The sequence below is a fragment of the Zalophus californianus genome, chromosome 2 (genome assembly GCF_009762305.2).
Source record: "Zalophus californianus isolate mZalCal1 chromosome 2, mZalCal1.pri.v2, whole genome shotgun sequence".
Classification (NCBI taxonomy): domain Eukaryota; kingdom Metazoa; phylum Chordata; class Mammalia; order Carnivora; family Otariidae; genus Zalophus; species Zalophus californianus.
The window spans coordinates 148935891-148949936 of NC_045596.1; the positions used below are offsets into that span (position 1 = coordinate 148935891).

General features: G+C 34.6%; 1 protein-coding gene across 5 annotated transcripts in view; it reads left to right on the forward strand.

Annotated features, from left to right (window-relative positions):
- Positions 1 to 14046, forward strand: part of ADAM29 (ADAM metallopeptidase domain 29) — an 82129-nt gene that overhangs the window by 23928 nt on the left and 44155 nt on the right. For 2 of the 5 annotated variants that reach the window (XM_027599185.1, XM_027599187.1), the window contains one exon: positions 9654 to 9768. The exons of the other annotated variants lie outside the window; for them this stretch is intronic. The gene's annotated coding sequence lies outside the window, so the exon portion shown is untranslated. The remainder of the gene's footprint in view (positions 1 to 9653; positions 9769 to 14046) is intronic. 5 annotated transcript variants of the gene reach the window in all.

Here is a 14046-nt window from a genome sequence, read left to right on the forward strand (position 1 = left end):
AGGAGACAAAAACACACATCTCCCAGCTTCTTTCTGGAAGAGACATGATGCATACTTTTTCATCTGTTGCCTGAGGTTCTGGCTTCTAATCAGCCTACATGTAGAGCTTACTGGAATCCTCCTAGGAACATGAAAGAGCTGGTGGGCACATTCAAACCAAGTCTCCAGCTTCTCCCTAGAAGAAGTTGTTTTTTTTTTTTTTTACCCCTTTAGCACCCTGTTAGGGCTGCCAAACAAGAAACTGGGTCCTGAAGCACCTAGCTCTGGGAGCTAATGAAGCTTGGCATTTATGAGTCTCCTAGGACTACACATATTAAAGAGGCAGTTCTGTATGGGTGCACAAGCATTTCCAGTGACTATCCCCTCTGTCTCAGCACAGAATGAGTAGGCAAAAACACACAGCTCTTGATTTCTCTCTGATAAGGGTTGGGCTGCATATCTAACATCCAGAGTTTCCCAGCAGCTGACTGAAGGTCAGGATCCCAAACAGCCTGTATCAGGGAGCTAAAGGCAAGTAGCTGCTCTCCAGGAACCTAAACAGGTATGTGGGCATTTCCCAAAACTTTGGAATAGCGACAGATTTAGCATACCCTAATCTACTGGAAGCCACTAAGAACAAATACAGCAGCTTGGACAAACACAAAGGTTTGAGAGACAACCAAGAGCTCAGACTAGTCTGATTGACAAGATTTATCTCCTCCATGAGCCAGTCTGTCAAGACTGGGAGAGACGACTATTTTATGTAATGTGTAGAAACCAATGCAGAGTCTCAAGGAAAATAAACAAGCAAAAGAACAAAATGTTCAGAAACTGACCTTAAAGAAGCAGAGATGAGTTGTTAACCCCAAAATAGTTGAAAATAACAGTCATAAAGATGCTCACTAAGATAAGGAAAGAAGTGCATAAATAAAATGAGAATTTCTCTAACAGAAAATATTAAAAGGTACCAAACAGAGATCATAGGGCTGAAGAATACAGTTATTCAAGTGAAAAATTCAACATAAGGATTTAACAGCAAACTAGATCAAATGGAAGAAAAGATCAATGAGCTCAAATACAGTAGAAATCATACAATCAGAAATCAAAAAAGAAAAGAATGAAAAAGAGTGATGATAGCTTAAAGGACTCATGGGATACAATACATGCTTTACAGTATCCCAGAAGAAGAGAGAGAGGGAGAGAAAGGGGCCAGAAAGCTTATGCAAAAAAGTAATGGCTGAAAACATCCCAAAAGTGTACAAAAAAAGAGACATACAGATGTAGGAAGACCAAAGAATATCAAATAAGAGAATCCAGAGACCCATTAAAATTAAACTGTTGAAAGTTAAAGACAAAGAATCTTAAAAGTAGCAAGAAAAAAGTAACTTGTTATGTACAAAGGAACCCCATAAGATGAGTATCGGTGGATTTTTCAGCAGAAATCTAACAGTACAGAAGGATGGGGTTATATTCAAAATGCCAAACAAGAATATTTTACCCAGCAAAGTTGTCCTTTGAATTGAAAGAGAGCTAGATATTTTCCAAAACAAGCTGAAGAAGTTCATCACCAGTATGTCAGCCTTACCATAAACATTAAAGGGAGTTCTTCAAGCTGAAACCAAAAGGATGTTAGTAAGATCAGGTAAATATAGTTAAATTTAGAAAACACTAATATTGAAATAGTGGTGTATAAATCACTTATAACTAATAAAAAATTGAAAAGACAAAAGCATTAAAATAACAATGGCTACAAAAATTTGTCCATAGATACACTATAAAAAGATATAAATTGTGATATAAAAAACATGAAATGTTGAGGAAGAGAATAAAAATGTAGAGCTTTTGTATGCAACCAAGTTAAGTTGTTATCAGCTGAAAATAGGCTGTTATATTTTATGTAAGCATCTTGATACTACAAAATAAAAATCTCTGTAAATACACAAAAGATAAAGAGAATTTTATCAAAGCATACATGAATAAAAAAATCATCCAATCATGAAGAAATCAAGCAAAAGAGGAAGAAAGGGACAAAAATATTAAAAAACAGTAAGCAAGCAATTAACAAAATGACAGCAATAAATCCACAACTATTAATAATTACTTTAAATGTAAATGGACTAAATCCCCCAATCAAATAACAGAGTGATTGAATGGATAAAAAAACAAGACCCAATTATAAGAGACTCACTTCAGCTTTAAGGACACACATAGACTGAAGTGAAAAGATGCAAAAAAAAAAAAAAAAGAAAAAAGAAAAAAAGTTCAATGCAAATGGAAACTAAAGAGAGCAGAGAGAGCTATACTTATGCAGACAAAATAGAATTTAAGTCAGAAACTGTAATAAGAGACAAAGAAGGTCCTTATATAATGATAAAGGTGTCAATTCATCAAGAAGGCATAACAATTACAAATATTTACGCATCCAACATCTGAGCAGCCAAAGATACAAAGGAAATACTAACAGATTTGGAGTGAGAAATAAACAGCAATACAGTAACAGGGCATTTTAAAACTTCACTTTTGATAATGGATAGAGGATATAGACAGAAAATTAACAAGGAAACAGTGGACTTGACTATGTATTAGACCAGATGAATCTAATAGACACATAGAACATTTCGTCCAATAGCAGTGAATATATATTCTTCTCAAGTAGACATAAAACATACTCCAAGGTAGATATTATGTTAGGTAGGCCATAAAACAAGTCTTAACAAATTTAAGATTGAAGTCCTATCCAGTATTTTTTCTGACAACAATAGTATGAAACTAGAAATCAAGTCCAGGAAAATTGAAGGAATTTTGAGAAATTGAGGAAATTTGAAACGTTCACAAATTCATGGAGATTAGACAACGTGCTCCTGAACAAACACTGGACCAAGGATGAATTTAATAGGGAAATTTTTTAAAATCTTGAGACAAATGAAAACAGAAACATACTAAAATGGAATGCAACAAAGCAGTTCTAAAAGGGAAATCTGTAGCAATAAATGCATGCATAAAAAAAGAAAGATCTCAAATAATCTAAAAAGAAACCACAAAGAACTAGAAAAAGAGAAAAAAAAAACAAGCTAAAGTCAGTAGAGGAAGAAAATAACAAATATCAGAGTGGAAATAAATGGGGTAGAGACTAGGAAGATGCTAGAAAAGATTAACAAAACTAGGAACTTTTTTTTAAGATAAACCTAATCAATGACCTTTTGGCAAGATAAGACTCAAATAAAATCAGAAATGAAGGAGGAGACATTATAACTAAAATAACAGAAATACTAAGGATCATAAAAAGCTCCTATGTACAATTATACACCAACATGTTGGACAACCTAGAAGAAATGCGTAAATTTTTAGACACATACAACCTACCAACATAGAATCATAAAAAAAAATATAAAATCAGAACAGAACAATTGCAAGGAGGGAGATTGATTCGGTGAATCAGAAACCTTCTAACAAAGAAAAGCCCAGCAACAGATGGCTTCCCTGCTGAATTTTACCAAACATTTAAAGAAGAACTAATACCAATCTCTCTTAAACTCTTTCCCATAATTGAAGAGGATGGAACACTTTCAAACTCATTTCAAGAGAGCAGCATTACCTTGATATCAAACCAGACAGGGGCATCACACACACACACACACACACACACACACACACACACACACACACACAAGAGAATTACAGGTCAATATTCCTGATGAACATAGATGCAAAAATTCTCAAAATACTAGCAAACAATTGAACAATACATTAAAAGGATCATACACCAAATCAAGTTAAGATTTATTTCTGGGATGCAAGGATGGTTCAACATACACAAATCAATAAAAGTGATATACCACATTAACAAAATGAAGGATAAGAATCATATAATCATCTCAATAGATGTAGAAAATTATTTAACAAAATTCAACGTCCTTTCATGACAAAAGCTCTCAATAAGTTGGATATAGATGGAATATACTTCAACATAAGAAAGGTCATATATGCCAAACCCACAACTAACAATAGCTCAATAATAAAAAGCTAAGTTTTCCCTCTAAGATCAGGAAGAAAACAATAATGCCCCTCTTGCCACTTTTATTTTACATAGTTCTAGAAGTCCTAACTAGAGCAATGAGGTAAGACAAAAAGCCAAAAGGCATACAAAGGAAGAAATAAAATTATCTGTGTTTGCAGATGATAATATCATATACATAAAAAACCATAAAGATGCCACCAAAACAACCTGTTAGATCTAATAAACTAGTTCAGTAAAGTTGCAGGATGCAAAATCAATACACAGAATGAATTGTGTTTCTATACACTAATTATAAATGATCAGAAAGACAAATTAAGAAAATAATCTTATTTATAATAGCATCTCCCAAAATAAGATACTCAGGAATAAAATTAACCAAGGAGGTGAAAGATGTATACACTGACGATTATACACATTGATGAAGAAGACAAGCAAAGTGATCAATAGATCAATGTAATCTCTATCAAAATTTCAATGGCACTTTTTACAGAAATAGAAACAAAATAAAAATTCATTTGAAGCTACAAAAGATCCCAAATAGCTACAGCAATCTTGAGAAAAAACAAAGCAAGAGGAATCATACTTACTTATTTGATATATGTTATAACATGGATGGACCTCTAAAAATGTTTGCTTATGGATAGAAAGGAACCCTTGTGCACTGGGTGGGAATGTAAACTGGTGCAGCAACTGTGGAAAACAGTATGCAGATTCCTCAAAAAATTTAAAAAAGAACACTATGTGATCCAGTAACTTCACTACTGAGGATTTACCTAAAGAAAATGAAAACACTAATTTGAAAAGATACATGCACCCTTATGTTTATTGCTGCATTGTTTACAATAGCCAAGATACAGAATTAACCCATGTCCATCAATAAATGAATAGATTAGTAAGTGAGGTGTATATATTCAATGGAATATTAGCCATAAAAAAGAATGAGATCTGTAACAACATTTGCAACAATATGGATGGATCTAGAGGGTATTATACTAAGAGGAGTAATTCAAAGAAAGACAAATACCATATGATTTCATCTATATGTGGGATCTAAAAAACAAAACAAATGATCAAAGAAGCAAACAAACAAAAAAGTAGACTCTTAAAAGCAGAGAACAAAATGGTAGTTGCCAGAGGGGAGGTGGGGGGGATAGGTAAAATAGATAAAGGAGATTAAGACATACAAACTTCTAGTTACATAATAAGTAAGTCACAGAGATGAATAATACAGCACAGAGAATACAGTCAATAATATTGTAATGATGATGTTTGGTGATTATACTTATCAGTGGTGAGCACTGAGTAGTGTATAGAACTGGTGAATCATGTTGTACACCTGAAACTAATATAACACTGTATTTTAATTATGCTTCTATAAAAAACAAAAAAAAATACAATAACAAAAATTTTTGCTTAGAGAAATAAGCCAGACACCAAAGGACAACTATTTTGATTCTACTTATATGAAGAACCCAGACTAGGCAAATTGTAGAGACAAAGTAGGTTACCATGAGTTGGGATTTGGGAAAAGGGGAAGTTATTATTTAATGGGTACAGAGTTTATGCTGGGGAGAATGAAAAGATTTTTTTTTTAAGATTTTGGATATAGATAGTGGTGATGGTTATATGACATTGTGAATGTAAGTAGTGCCACCAAATTGTGCACTTACAGATGGTTACAAATGATATTATGTTATGTACTTCAGAAATCTTCCTGTTAACTTGGTCTATAAATGAGTGAAATGCTTTGTTCACAGTATTTTTCGGTTAATATTCCCCACAGTTCTCAACTGAATTGGGAATTGAAAACTCTAGAGAACACTAAAGTCAATATTATTTTATTTCTTTTTATACATTCTTTTTGGAGATTGTAGAAATCTAGATTTTTAAGGACTATTTTAACCTTGGAAATTTAACATTTTCCACACCAATATGTCTTAAATGACCTGCAGATTATAGTGAAGCATATTTTTATATGCCTTCATGGGTCTTTTGTCAGCTCAGTACAGTTTTATTTAATTGCTTTTATCAGAGTTGTTTAGTTTCAGATGTGATCTTTTCATCCTCAGAGAATTCTACTTACAAGTTTTAGTGTTATGTGTATGTATTTCTTCCATATTTCCCATTTTCTTTCTTTGCATTTTATTTCCATTTTTTTAAATGTGTATTCCTATAGTTAAAACACTTGTTTAGCTTTTTCCAGGGTAATTCTCCTTGTAATTTCAACTGAACCAAATTTTAATTCAGATACTGCATTTCAGTTTCCTATGAACAAATCTCTTCTTTTTTAATTTGTCCTTTCTTTTTCATCTTTATATTTAATCTCACAATTTTTGTCTGGCTACAAAAAAAGCAATTGACTAACTTATTTTAGTAAATGTGCTGAAGATAGTTTCTGTAAAGATAAACATTCTCCTCACCTTGTAATAGAGACTTTCTGGACTCCCTTTTAACAAGGAGAAATCTATACACACATAGCAATTCCCTTCAGAAAGTTTGCTTTTCACATAGTACTATTCCCCTTGGATCCGATCAAATTTGCAACTAAGAGATCACTTGAAAAGTCTGATTAATGTGCATCATTCTAACCCATTGTTTTTCATTGCAAGCTGCATATCTGTTGAGATGTTTTAAGGTAATGTATCTAAGTTTCATCTTTAGAGATTCTGACTCAGAAGTTCTAGGGTTTTACAGATTCTATTGGAGATGATGATACATAGATAGAATTGAAAGCCATTGTCATAGTTCAATTTCAAGGGTCTATCAGCATTTTATCTAGTGTGTCTATTCTTTGGAAATGAGATCTTCAACTTGCCCCACAGCTAACTTCTCTGATACTGTAATTAGATGCAAAAAGACAGGGTAAAAGAGGTATAAACAATACCTTATTTCCTTAGAAAGATGTACCTACTAAGTCGAAGTAACCTTTCAATTTACCTGTTTCCTATATATTAGATTACTCAAATATATAGATAAAGAAAAATAGATGAACACATACATACATGCAGCTATAAATATATTAGTATATTGTAGAAGAAAAAGAATCGCCAGATCTGTAGATTTCTTTTCTTTTTTTGCCAAAGTACCCCAGTTACACCACTGAGGGATCCTTGTCTGGAAAAGCCAGTTAACCTCCTGGAAAAGGTCTCTATTTTGTCACCTTTCAACTGAAACAGTTTTATAACACATACATAATAGAAGTGTCTGCATATAGTGCAAGACATGTCATAAGAAATGCATTGAACGTCTATCATATGCCAAGGTACTTTCCCATAGGAAATTCAGTTTGTTGTGAGAGTAAACTATGTAAATAAGGAAAAAAAAAAACCCATAAGCTCAATGAGCACGTGTACACACAGTACATTTTTAGAATACTTTGAGGTTTGGGACCACAAGGAAAAATTCTTGGAGGAGTTTACAACTATATGTCTTTTTGTAGTATTTCTTTATTCAAACGTTATACAATATAGTCTAACAGTGATAACATTTATGTCTTTTGTGAAAGACCAGATCCAATGGAGCAATGCAGGCTGGGTAATATAGCATAGAACTTGTGTAGCATTCCAAAATGTTAAAGCATGTGTATGCTTCACTATCATTAAAACTCTGTATCAGTAAAAAATAACTCTCTATAAATGAAATTCTATAATTGCTGTATATTTCTCATAATAAATATATTTTTATAAAAATTACATTTTTAAGTAGTGGGTCTGGGTCACTATCAGGGTATTATTTTGAATCCAGATTTTGAGAAAACTTGTTGAATTTTACCCATATTGTTATAGCAATCTAGTACAGAGGCTTCTCCAAGGGGATGGGAAATCATAAAAATCTCAGTAAAAAAAGGCATGAATATAGGATTTAATGTTATGATTAAAAATGTCTTTTGTAGGTTTAATTATCCATTTCAGAAAAGTACATATTGATTTCCCAATATATGATATGTGTATATGTTGGGACAAAAGCAACATAATACTCAGATAAATTTTTATTGAATACCAATGTTACCTTTGGAATTAGAACTTCAGAAATAAATGCGATGTAGGCTCAGCTCTTAAGGAGCCTGCTTATACTTCTTATTGAATTAAAATGTTTTCTCTTAAATGATGGACTCTGAAAAACAAACTGAAGATTCTAGAGGGGAGGGGGGTAGGGGGATGGGTTAGCCTGGTGATGGGTATTGAGGAGGGCACGTTCTGCATGGAGCACTGGGTGTTATGAACAAACAATGAATCATGGAACACTGCACCAAAAACTAATGATGTAATATATGGTGATTAACATAACAATAAAAAATTTAAAAAAAAAGGTCTTAGGAAGATGGGGAGGTGAGGTATAGAATAAAAGAAAATCTGAAAATATTAAAAAAAATGTTTTCTCTTAAAATAAACCTACTACCTCATGCATAGTGGTAAGTTTTTTTTTTTTTTCCTTCCTTTTACTGCTTTCCAATACACCTGAGGCTTAGGGTATCTGAGAAGCAAAATAAAACTCACAAAATTGGCAAATTAATCTGGTTGTTTTAATTTATATAAAAGTTTTGATTAAATGGGTTCACAGTGTTGTGGTCCCATTGATTACTCTCTTCTTTGAACATCTAATACAGTATTTACAGTATTATTCATTAAATAATTATTGGAAATGCTGTATAGCCCTATAATAAAAAAATGTAGACTTCTGAGTCAGGAAATTTGGGTTTGCTTTTGGACTGCAGGAATCACATATTATGTGAAGTTATGTGAAGACTTAGTTTCATCATTTGGAAGATGGGCATAGTAACAGGACTTAACTCTTAAGATTGCCTAGGAGAATCATATGAAGTAATACATGTATTGTTTTTAGTGTACTGGTAGAAAAATAGAAAGCATGTCCCAAATGTTAACTAAACAAGGTGACCATATAATTTATTGTCAAACCTTTGAGATACTTTTGAGAACAAAAGGAGAAGAGTATTAATAAGTATACTGGGACAACAGGTACAAATCAGAACCACTCAGGGAAAAAATGGATGCAAGCCAGACTAATAAAAACTAAATTGCAGACACTCAGTGTCAGCAATTCAATATCCTACATTGGACTGCTTTCAAAGTTATTCTTCATCTCCCTGGTCAGGTTCCCTAACTAGAGACCTGCATTCTATATATTGTTAGTGGCATAATAACTAACCTAGTCTCTCAGTATAAACCTAAGAACTGTTTAAGTCTCTGAATTCCCACCGGACTTATCAACTAGTTGAAAAGTAAATCAATTTTTAATATTTACTGACAATGTCTTCTCTTCTCCAATCTTACTTCTCCTGTTGTACATTTCCTCAAATGTGAATTACTAAAGAAGCCTTCATTCACATTTCTTTTTTTTTTAAATATTTTATTTATTTATTCATGAGAGACAGAGAGAGAGAGACAGAGAGAGGCAGAGGGAGAAGCAGGCTCCCAAGGAGCAGGGAGCCTGATGCAGGACTCGATCCCAGGACCCTGGGATCATGACCTGAGCCGAAGGCAGACGCTTAACCATCTGAGCCACCCAGGAGCCCCATTCACATTTCTTAAAATGAATGATTATCTATCTTAAGAGACTTGTCTTAGTCTGTTCGGGCTGCTATAAAAAACTTACCATAAACTGTATGGCTTAAACAACAAATATTTATTTCTCACAGTTCTAGAGCCTGAGAAGTTTAAAGCCAAGATGCCAGCAGATTCAATGTCTGGTGAGAGCCTGCTTTCTGGTTCACAGATGCTGCCTTCCCTTAATGTTCTCATATGGTGGAAAAGGTAGCTCTCAGTTTCTTTTATATGGGCATTAATCCCATTCTTGAGGGTTCCACTTCCAATACCTAATTATCTCCTACACACCCCACCCCCTAATACCATCACACTAGGGGTTAGGATTTTAGCATCTGAATTTTGGGGCGACACACATAATCAGTCACATTCCATTCCTAGTGCCCCAAAATTTACTGTCTTCTATGGAAAATACATTCATTTTATTCCAGTAGCTCCAAAAGTTTTAACTCCTTTTAACATTAACTCTAAAGTTCCAAATATCATCTAAAAATCATCTAAGTTAGATGGTGTGAGACTCAAGGTATGATTTGTCCTGAGGCAAATTTTCTCTTTATCTGTGAACATGTGACATCAAACAAGTTATGTGCTTCCAAAATACAGTGTGGGGCAAGCATAAAATAAGGCATTCCCATTCCCAAAGGATGAAATAAGCAAGAAGAAAGGGATAATGAGTCCCAAGTAAGTCTAAAAATCTAACCAAGGAAATTCCACTAAATTTCATTAAACCTTAAGTCTAAAAAATAATCCTCTTTGGCTAGATGCTCTGCCTTCCAGACTCAGTGGGGCAGAGATCCCACTTTCTGGACCCACTGGAGTGGAGATGCTGTTTTTTGGACCCATTGGATAACAGTGTCACCCTCACAACTCAATGGGGTGCTATCCATGTGGTGGCTTTCTGAGGTGGCCCCACTCATGCATGCTTCAGTTGTCAGGATGGGGGTTGCACCTTCTGGAATCCACCAGATGGCTTCATCCCCACATCTCCTCTGGATGTTGGTCTCACCCTCTGAAACTGAAGTGGAGGCAGCTCTGTACCCAGAGGCCTATGCACTCTAGGTCTTTAGTGGGAGCAGCAGCCCTGATGATCCCTGAATCACCTTTGGGATCCTTTTCCTGAAGAATAGTGTATTTTGCCCCCAGATAGCTCTATGGTCCTGTTTTTAGGGCCTAAGAAGTCAGACAGTCTTTCTGCATTTTGTCCCATTTTCTCAATTTCATTTAGTCCCAGCAATGTCTCTACTGATATAACCCCACCCCCATCCCTGGCCTCAGCTGAGGTGGCTGATGAGGTCTATGGTTCACACACACACTAATCTCCTTATCAAATAAGTCAGTCATACCTTTAGTGTTCTCTTCCAAACATGCTTTCTCATTTTTTATAATATGGACAGGATGAAAATTTTCCAAACCTTTAAGTTCTGCTTCCTTTTTGCTTAATAATTCTATTCTTCCATTAATTTCTCTATTCTCACATTTTACTAAAGCAGTCAGGTGGAACCAGGACACTCTTCAACACTTTGCTTAGAAATCTCAACTAGATTTCCAGTTTGATCACTCAAAACTCTACCTTCCACAAAACACCAGAACACAAAGGCAGTTCAGCCACGTTTATTTCACTTTATGACTAGGATTGCCTTTCTTCCAGTTTCCAATAATATGTCTCTCATTTTCAGCTGAGACCTCATCAGAATGGACTTTACCAACATTCTACTTATGGCTACTTATTTTCTAATGTGATGGAAGCTTTCACTGTAGCTGTCTTTTGTTTTTTGTTTGTTTCCCAAGCTCTCATGCAATCACCTTTAAAATTCTGTTCATGCTAATTTAGGCTTTTTCTGGCATGTGCCTCAAAACCCTTCCAACTTCTACTCTTTACACAGTTCCAGAGTTGTTTTCACATTTGTAGGTATTTGTCACAGCAGCATCTCCCATTTCTCCATAACAATTCTTAGTTCATATGGGCTGCTATAACAAAATATCACAGACTGGTTGGCTTAAACAATAGACATTTATTGCGGTTTTGTTGTTTGGGAGTCCAAGATCAATATGCCAGAGGATTTAGTATTTGCTTGGGCCCACTTCCTGGTTCATAAACATGTTCATTCTTTTGCTATGTCTTCACATAGTGGAAAAAAAAAGAGAGAAAGTGCTCTGGGGCCTTTTTTATAATGGCAATAATACTATTCATAAGGGCTTCACCCTCAAGACCTAATTACCTCCTAAAGGCCCCACCTCCTAATACCATCACACTAGGAGTTAGAATTTCAACATGTGAATTTTGGGGAGACACAAACATTCGCTCCACAACAATACTATAAACATAGAATTCATAAATTATCAAATGTCCTCCTAGATTTATAAATCATACACACACATGTATATTTTGCAGTATGTGTTTGAGATTGTTAAATCTGTGAAAAAAGCCTGATAACCCAAAAGGTTTACATCCACCTGCCAAAGATGTCTTGATGGAAGTTATTTTGCATGAATAGATAACTTTTCATAACTCTTACCTATATGACAGACTGCATCTCTTACCATTCTCTGCTTCGAAACATGTATTGATGCAAAATAACATCATTCCCTACACATACTTTTTATTTTACAACTCTTACCTTTTTTTTTTAAGATTTTATTTATTTATTTGAGAGAGAGAATGGGAGAACGCACAGAGGGAGAGTGAGAGGGAGAAGCAGACTCCCTGCCGAGCAGGGAGCCCCACTCGGGGGCTCAATCCTAGGACCCTGAGATCATGACCTGAGCAGAAGGCAGACACTTAACCAACTGAGCCACCCAGGTGCCCACACCACTTGCCTTTTGAGCATTTTGTTATCTCTGCCTTAGGAATGATCTTTTCTGATTATTTAACAGAGAAATTCCATCTTTCAAAACAAAGTGCAAATATCTTCTCTCTCAGAAAGACTCTGTGTAATAGCTTATTTGTTTAAATTTATATTTCACAAATTGATGTGAAGAATTATATATCATTTGTATTTATGTATTCAATAACATGTGCTATTATTATTTGCTTTATATAACAAGACCACAGCACTATGCCTAGTACACCTGGGACTGCTAAGTGACTACAGCAGGACAAATAGATGAATAACTGAGGGAATTCTGAAAGAAAAAAAACAAACTATGATATTGCTGAGGTCTATCCTATTGCCCCTTAGCTAGAGCAGTGCTCACACCCTCTAGGAAGCTGATCCCTGTTGTGGAATCCCAGAAGTCTGACAACTTTTCTTCATTTCATTTAATCACTGCCCCATTTAGACCAAGAGAAGAGTTTACTGCTTGTATAATAACATTTTCAAAAATCGTGTTGGCTTTTTTTGGTGAACGTTAAGGGAATCCATACCACTAGACACAAAGGCTCTCCACAGATCCTTCCTGGATAGCCTCATATCTATTCGGCTGAAATTACTGAATCTAAAGTCCCATGCCTAATTTCTTCTCTACTCTTAAGAAGTTCAAAATTTGGTGTGGTCATCAAAATACACATACACACACAGACATACACACAAAAAACCTAAATACAGTAATTCAAAAAGGGAGACTGAACCTTCCCAAATACAAATGGAATGCCAGGAAATACAGACACATGAGAATATATTTAAAACAGCCATATTGGGGAGGACCAGAAGAGTTTGCAGATGTCAAAAAAATGAAACTGGACCACTTTCTTATACTATACAAAAAAAAAAAAAAATTAATTAAAAATGGACCAAAAACCTAAATGTAAGATAGGAAACCATTAAAATCCTAGAAAAGAACACAGACAGTAACTTCTTACTAGATATGTCTCCTGCAGCCAAGGAAACAAAGGTCAAAATAAATGACTGAAACTCCATCAAAATACAGATCTTCTGCACAGCAAAGGAAATAATCAACAAAACTAAAAGGCAACCTTTAGAATGGGAGAAGATATTTGCAAATGACATATCTGATAAGGGGTTAGTATCCAAAATATATAAAAAATTTATAAAACTCAACACCCCAAAACATAATCCAATTAAAAAAATGGGCTGAAGGCATGAATAGACATTTCCCCAAAGAAGACAATGAGATGGCCAACAGACACATGAAAGGATGTTCAACAACGCTCATCATCAGGTAAATACAAATCAAAATTACAATGAGATATCACCTCATACCTGTCAGAATGGCTAAAATTAACAACACAAGAAACAACAGGTGTTGGTGAGGTGGTGGAGAAAGGGGAAACCTCTTATACCATTGATGGAAATAGCAAACTGGTACAGCTACTCAGGAAAACAGTATGTAGGTTCCTCAAAAAGTTAAAAATAGAACTACCCTATGACTCAGCCATTGTACTACTAGGTATTTAACCCCAAAATACAAATATAAAAATACTAATTTGAAGGAGTACATGCACCTCAATGTTTATAGTAGCATTATCTATAATAGCCAAATTATGGAAAGTCTAAATGTCCATTGACTGATGAATGGATAAAGAAGATG